An 8,389-nucleotide genomic window follows, 5' to 3' on the forward strand; every position below is an offset into this window, starting at 1 on the left:
AGCAACCTGGTCTAGGGGAAGGTGTTCCTGCCCATGTCAGGGGGGTTGCAATTAGATGATCTTTAAGGTCCCCTCTAACCCAAGCCATTCTATGATTCTGTGATTCTATGGACTAAGTCTTGTACAGGCATCTCAACCAGAAAGTCAGGATCATCAAAAAGCAGTCCAGAACAAAAATTATTATAAGAAAAAGTCTGCTGTTTTCATGAAAGGAAGGACAAAGAAACTGCCCAAGTAAAAGTTCATGGGAAACTATAAGAGGGAGGACTAGAATGGGGGTTCCAGGAAAGAGCTGGGCAGAGGAAACCAAGTGCCAATCAAGTACAGAATGAGCTGGTGGTATGTCTGAAATGTGTAAAGCCAGAAAGGATGGAAGAAAGAGAAGACTGAGTGTCGAAGTTTAGAATAAGATTAAATTTAAGTTTAGATAGCGATGTGAATTGCTCAAGTCTGGTTATAGGGAAAAATACAGAAGGGGAAGAACAGAATGTAGTGGGTTTTTTGATCCATCCTGCCATCAAGAATGGGAATTCCTGGATCAGTCTTAAAGAGGATGAAGAGAAACAAACAAAAGTCTGTGCTGATCTGTACACTGATATGTAGAAATAAGATTAACTGTGACTACCACTTGATCTATTGATTAGATGCCACAAGATGATGAACTGTGAGCTAATGGCAAGCTATTACCCAATTCAGTCTCGGAAGAGTTGAGTAAATCAATACATAGCAGGTATCTGAATTTTATAGCTGGTTTGCAGGGAGGAAAACCTGCATGTTGCTATATTATTTTAGGTATGTAGAATACAGATATGCACCCTAGAAACTACATTTGGCTCTTAGATTTCATAGGACAATTAAATGATTTTTTTCTTCAGTGGTCTGACTCCACCATCATTATTGCAGCCTTAATCCCAGAAGTATTGCTAGCTTCATTGTTCAAGCTACAAAATGGCTTTCTACCTCAGAAGTAAAAGAAGGAAAATCTCTACAGGAGATGCAGATAATACCTGGAACTTTACCTCTACTGGAACAGCCATCTTAAGTCAACTGGGGAATTTTCATTGAAATTCTGGAGTATGTGGTTTTCATCCTGTCCCTTATGCAGAGATTAGACCTTCCTGCCCTTTAAACTTAATGAATTTTGACAATGTTTGTGATATTATTTCTAGAAAGTGGAAGAAGAATATTTTTGCAAATGTCTCTTTGAATATTTGGAGGGTTATAGCTCTCTCAAGTTGAAAACCCAAATTGTAGGTTCAGCAATATCAGTGACCAGATGTCGTATACTTCAGTGCTGGGGATGAATATGATATTAGTGTCTCTCTAGATTGAAAAACTCCTTGAGATGAGTTTTATAAAATTTAAAAAAGGAACTTTTATACTTTTACTATACTTTTACGCTAAAATGCTATTGATTCAAATTAACACATTTCTTTGAAATAAACAATGGAAAACACAGACACACTGCAGCAAGACCAATGAAGAGCCATCGGTATGGTTGGGAGCTGGAATAAAGACAGGATGAGAAACCTGAATTTGTTCTACCTGCAGAAAGAGGGCTCAGTGGAGCATCATACTGCTGTCCTCAGCTACCTGATGGAAGAGTACTGAGAAGATGGAGTCACTTTCTTCTCAGAGGTGCACAGTCATGCAACCAGAGGCAACAGACACGAGCTGAAACATGCAAAATTTCCATTAAAAATGAGAAAAATCTCTTCCACTGCAAGGGTGGTTAAGCAGTGGACCAGGTAACCTTGAGAAGTTATGGATCCTCTGTATTTGGAGCTGTTCATAATTTGAGTTTATATGGCTCTATATCATTTGATCTAATTGGACCTGATGTCCACAAACTAATCTACTTTGAGCCTGCCAATGCTGCATACACAGACATCTGTAGTAGCTAAATCCAGCATTTCCCTGTCTTTGAAGTAAAAAAGTATTGTTTCATGTTTTAAAACAGTCCCCTACTGGCTTCACCAAGCTCCCTATATATCTAATATCAAGAAATTTGCTTTAAAAAGCCAATATGCTTTCAGCTTATCCAATATCTCCACAATTTCCAAAAGTTTGATCATAACGCAACCACAACCTTCTTGTCTCCTGTTTGAAATGTATCAGCCTTTATAGTTTCTCCTCATAAGGAAACTGCTCTATACTCTTCATCATCTTAGCTGTCTTTGTACCTTCTCCACACTCTCCTTGATATGCAGAGACCAAAATGGCGTTCAGAATCCCCTGCCTTATTCTGAATACCCTTTCTGATGATTTCCAACATTCTGTCAGCTATGTTTGCTGCTTCACATCAATAAAAAATTCTATTTGGTTTAGCAATGAAATTTAATATTATTAATCCCATCATGCCATGCATTATTCTTTCTGAGCTACAATGTGAGCTTATTTATTTACCTCAGCCTCAGTCATAAATTCATAGAATGGTTTGGATTGGAAAGGACCTTAAAGATCCCTAGTTCCAGCCCTTCTGCCATGGGCAGGGACACCTTCCACTAGACCAGGTTACTCAGAGCTCCATCCAGCCTGGCCTTGAACACCTCCAGGGATGGGGCATCCCCAGCTTTTCTGGGCAATCTATTACAGTGCCTCACCACTCAGTGAAGAATTTCTCCCTAATATCTAATGTAAGACTACCCTCTTTTAGTTTTGATACCATTACATAGTGTCAGGTTTTGAGTAAATTTACAAGTTTCTCATGACAATGACCATTCTTCTATTTTATTATGATGTGCCCATAATACTCTTGAGTATCCTGCAGGCCTGATAGGCAGGAATGAGAATAACAAGTATAGTAATAAATGTAAATTACTGCACTTTGCGGCTAATAACAAGAAATTTTGTTACCAGTTTGTTTACTTATACCAAGAGATTAAAAAAAATAGGGTTTTTAAACTGATTATATGGTTGATGCTAAGCAAAGGTATCAACACTGGAGCTGATTTTGTCATGATATATCATGCAATTTAGGATTAACTGGGTAATGCAAAAAGAGGATTGTCATTACTGCCATTGGCAGTACTGTCAACAGTAAAAATTCTAATTTGGAAAGCTGTTCATCATCTTGCTGACAAATTTCCACCAAAGAAAAAAAATGGGGGGCGGAAATAAAGCTGGAATGGTCTAAAAGAACTGGTGGGAGGAGGGGGGCAGTGAGGGTGGAGGGAGGAGGAAGTCAAAGAGCTCAGATTATTAACCCAGCAAAAGAAAGTCTCAGGTGAGTAACAATTTCTCTCTAGGAATATAAAAGGAGCAACATCAGGGCTGGAAAGAGCTATATAAATCAAAGCAAAACACCAATGCAAACGGCCATGAATAAATTTACATCTGAAACTGAAGACCAGAACCAGAGGAAAGAGGGCAGTGGGCTGCTACAAGAGGATTTAATGTTCAGTCAGTTATTAAAAATTGCTCAGTCTGTCCCAGATCATGCAGACTTACTTGAATGATTCCCAAGAGCACCCACCTTTTCCAGCTGGGGACAGCCCAGCACCTTGTCCCTTTACTCTGTCATAACAACCAAAACTTTATGCTGTTTAGCAACCAACTGGTTTCTGCTGGAGGTATTGGTGTCATAAAGAGGCCTCAACAGATAACAAATCTCTAAAATTCCAGAAACTAGATAGTGAGTGGGAAAACACTCCCACAAATATTACACAAAGATACAAAAGATTCAAAAAATGGATATTTTTAGCTCTCAGGCTGTAGATCTATTCAATCTGCAAAGCTGCTGTTGTCTGTCTGCCCTTAGGTTGTCCCTCTCTTTCTGTCTGTGAAAGCAATGCAATGGAATTCTATTCAGCAACAGATCTGTTTGGTCTCAGCTGGAGAACTTTGTTTAACTGCTTTTTAATAGCTCTTGGGAGATTTAGAGGGAAGGCATGTGCACACACACGCAGAAACACAGTGTTGGGAAGTATCCTCTGGTGAAAGGATGGAGCAGTAAGCCTGCCCACCCTGGGGAGAGCCTCTGACATCTGCTCAGAGATCCTGACAAGCAGGACAATCGTGAAGAGAGGAGCTCTCGCGTGGTGATGCGAGTCAGGTTCTTCCTTCCAAGGAAATGAGACGGTGAACTGCAGACTATCCCTTCTCAGGAAGGTGAGAGGCCATTTACACAGGAAGAGTCAAAGATCTGGTTCTAGCAGCTCACAAACTAAAATGAAAGGTAAAGCCTTGTCTTCCTGTTATTTGTTTTCATATTGCCTGCAAAGTTCGTTTTTCACCCAAATATTTCACAGGTCAAATATGGAGGGGAACATGAAGTGGGAACTATCCCTCCCCTCATGCCACAATGCTTATTCTGGAAACCAAGGAGGGTCTTCAAACATAACTTTTGTTCCTTACAGCTCCTGATGATGTTAGAAGAAGTAACACTCTGGAATTTATGGAGAAACTACCAGTTTATTTGATCCATTTTGCTCTCCTTCTTGTTAATAATCATTGCAGCAAAATAATTTCCACTGTAAAATGGCCTCATAATATTTTCAGCCCTCTCCCTGGGTTATTACTACATACAGCAATCCTATGGAAATGTGGGGAAGCAAATATGGTCCTTGCACATAGGTTAAAGTCTATGAAGTGTGAACATAAATAGATCAATCCAGATTTGAAAGCCCTATCCTCAAATTTTAGTTTATTCAATATTGCTCCCTTCATCTATTTCAACAAAAGATTCTAGACAGTATGACAAATCATGATTGTGGCTAAGAACTGCAATTGCCTCTTTCCCCATGGTCTGAGCAGGAAATGATGATCACTCTCCTATGAGATTTCACAAAGATCTTTCTTATTGAGAAATAAAATGGGTTTTTGACGAACGTGCAAATGTTCCTATGAATCAGACAATTCTGGCCCTTGGCAACTTTTCAAAAGTTACCAATATCAGGCAGAAAGTCAAAGTGTTATGAACTGGATGAGGGCAAGCCCTCCCAGGGAAAGAAGAGAAAAGCTTGAGGATGCATGTACGTGCCCTACAGGGAAGCTTTCTGATCAAGATCCTTTCTGACTCATTTCTGGTGTCAGCTCAATGTAAGTTAATGATCACTTTGATTTTTCAAAAGAAGCCAAAATTTCTCTCAACTGATTACTAAAGCTGCACAGAGCATATTATTAACCACATAAAGTCCTGATTTTGTCACTAGTAGCAACCAGGCCTGCTGCTCTACCTGCATCTCATAAAAGCCATGGGGGTTTCCTGCTAACTTAAAAACCTGCTACAGACACTGCATCTCACAGGACCTGTGTGCCTCAGTAGGATGCCCAATCTCCAGAGAGACAAGCTCAGATCTGGGGTCTCTGGTCACACCTTCTCACTGCTGCAAAACTGTGACTGACACCAGTGATACACCAGAAACTCAACAAAGAGCAAAATGTCAGCTTTCAATTTGAAAGTTATCTTTCACCCTGTTGCCTTCAAAGAGTTCCCAGGAGCCAGATGTATTTCCCTGTATGTTTTCAGCTGTAGTTTCAGCTTTCTTTTGCTACCCAGCATGCCTGCCCTGAACTTCCCTCAGGTGATGCAAATCCAGCGGCTGCCCACAAGGTCTTGACTTTGATTTGCGTCAGCACAGACAGCTTATAACTTGTTCTTATAACTTAAGAACAATATTCACAGGTGTGTCTCTCCTCTGGAAAGTCATCCATGCACAAAGGCAATGCTCAGAAGGTGCAACATTTTGAGCTAGCCAGGGACCTTGAAGGAACCAAGAGGACTGCCCACCAAGCTGTCCTGTTGCATCCCCTGGCCAGCTGGGGCTCAGCCTTGTGCTGCACAGCTTAATGAACCTTCTCAGAAAGGTGGCACAGCTTAATGAACTTTCTCAGAAAGGTGGCTACTGATTTGGTGTGGAGCAGAAGACAAAAAGGAGTGTCAGGTGACTCTTTGAGTGAAAGGCAACTGGTGGAAGTTTCCCAGCCTTGCACAATACATGGCTCACCAAGGACCAAGCTGCTTACTGGAACTCTCCAGTGCCTCCAGACTTCTGCATCCAGCTAAGACTCTAGCCTCTCCTTCCTATCCAAGCCCCCTGCTCCATTACAGCCCAACTCACCAGCACTTCATTGCACCTTCTCACTGAAGTTGCTTTCCACCCACAAAGATGTAAGTGGTCACATAGCTGTGATTTCAAAATAAAACACACTGTGCCCCCAACAAACCAAGCATGGCAATGAAACAGGCGGTTGGCTTAATTCAAAGCCTGAGTAAAAATATCAAGGTCCTACTCAGAGAGCACAAGGTTGAGAGAAGAGAAAATCCTGTTTAGTTCTGTTTGCATTTTCTCTAGCAGAAGTGTAGAACCAATGCAACAAGTCTAACTTACTCTAATTTAATTAATCAGGCAAGTGTCCTCTCTATTTTTATTTGCTGCTGCCCTGAAATAAGTTACTGAATTTTCGAAGGAAAAATAAGAACGGAGATGCTAAAAAGAAAAACCACCCAACCAAATAAACCAGTATTAGCTCTTTTAAAATATAAGAAACAATACTTTAAAGCAAATATTATAAAAATATGGTTAATTATGGCATATAATCCCCCTTCCATTTAAGTATGTTTCCCTGTTACTATGAAACAAAAGGTTAAATTAATAATAAATGACAAAAAGTAATTTCATTATTTAAATTATATTTAACATTTGTAATATCATTCACTCTCTTTTGGTTTTCTAATCATTTCTTAGACCTCTTTGCATATAAAACCAAAATAAATTTAATTGAAGATCACCTTTAGCACAATCAGTCTTCAGCAAATTTCTGCAAACTGTCCAAGTATGCTTGCACCAGGAATGTAACCTCCTGCTGCCATACTAGAGATAAGAAGGACTTTCTAACTTCCAAAACAAGACGAAACACTCAACTAAATCCCTCAGGCCCACTGGTTTTCCAACCATGCTTATAATTTACTAAAATACCAGCATTTTTTTCACCATCACTTTCCATTCTTCTCCTCTTTTTCTGTGAAGCATGCTTTATGTACAAATGCCTATGGCCAAAAATTGTCACAAGCTTTTTGTGGTAATTCACCATTCAATTAACAAATTGTATTTCAAGCTTCAGTACACACAAACCCAAACGGTTTTAATTTTAAAAGTGTATCCATAGAAATCTTCTAGCACATTGTAAACTGTCACTGGAAATATTTCTGTGTTTCCTATATTTTAATTTTCCTGGTAGAATATAAAATTACAATTGTGCAGTTCATACCTAACAATAATTTATACGATATAAAGAACATTTTAAGTTTCTTTCACATTAACAATATAGAATTAACCACCTTGTGGGGACCTGCTTCTCATCTTCAAGGCTGACAACATTAAATCTCCCTTGTAATTTTTAAGCTTTTTGACAGACAGGATGCAGTGTCTGCACACAACCTCAAGAAGAAATAATAATGTAGCTCTTACATTTATTCATGTATTATATAGTACAGGAACTGCACAATTAGTTGAAAACAAATAACTTTTCCATTTTTCATTAAATTGTTTACACTCTCCTTTGGCATTATCTGTTACCAATGATAAAATATCATGATGATGCATTATCAAAGTTCAAAGCTGGAGTCTCTCAAAGCTGGAGTGTCTTAGAGCTGGAGACACTAGTAATGGGGTGTTATTAATGTCTTGAAAATAATCATGCATATGGTAGATGATTCTACTTTAAACTGTAGATAAAAACAATTATGGGAAACATTTTAATATTTCCATTATTTGAGTCCAAAATAAGTACATGCCCATTTCAAAAGCCTTCATTTTCTCAAGTGAAAAAAAGGATATAATATATTGCTAGCAGACAGAATATCTACTGTACTGGGATCTATCATTTTAGCAAGGAGAACCTTAGAAAACACCACTAATTTGCCATTGTCATTACTCAAGCTTTGGAGATGAGCATAAATTCTATTGTGCATTTTTTGTTCACCCTTAAGGATTTATTTTTTTTATATAGATGCTAGGAAAAATTTCTGTGTGTTTTATCTGAGGCCATGATGAAACTTTTCAGACTTGCTTTTGCCTTGTATCTGGCAATCCACTATGATTAACTGCAAAATGTCTGTATAAGCTACAGCTTATGAGAAAGCTATAGAAAAACTGTAGCATGAATTCTTCATCCAATGTCACTGTTTCTAGGAAAATTTGAAATGAAAACTGGTACACCATTTAAAACATAGTTATTTTCAATGTAATTAAGAAAAAAAAAAAATCTTCATTTTCAATTGCTTTCTGAAGGGTTTCCTTTTGTGTGTGTGTGTGTGTGTACATGAAACTCCAGCATGTAGTTGAATGTAGGGATGGGTTTATTGCAGTTCATGTTACTGTACAGCAAGACTGCTTCCACATGTGCTCTGAGTGAGATATTGGATATTGGAGGGATCTTTTAGGAA

Source organism: Cinclus cinclus, chromosome 1 (genome assembly GCF_963662255.1).
Source record: "Cinclus cinclus chromosome 1, bCinCin1.1, whole genome shotgun sequence".
NCBI lineage: Eukaryota > Metazoa > Chordata > Aves > Passeriformes > Cinclidae > Cinclus > Cinclus cinclus.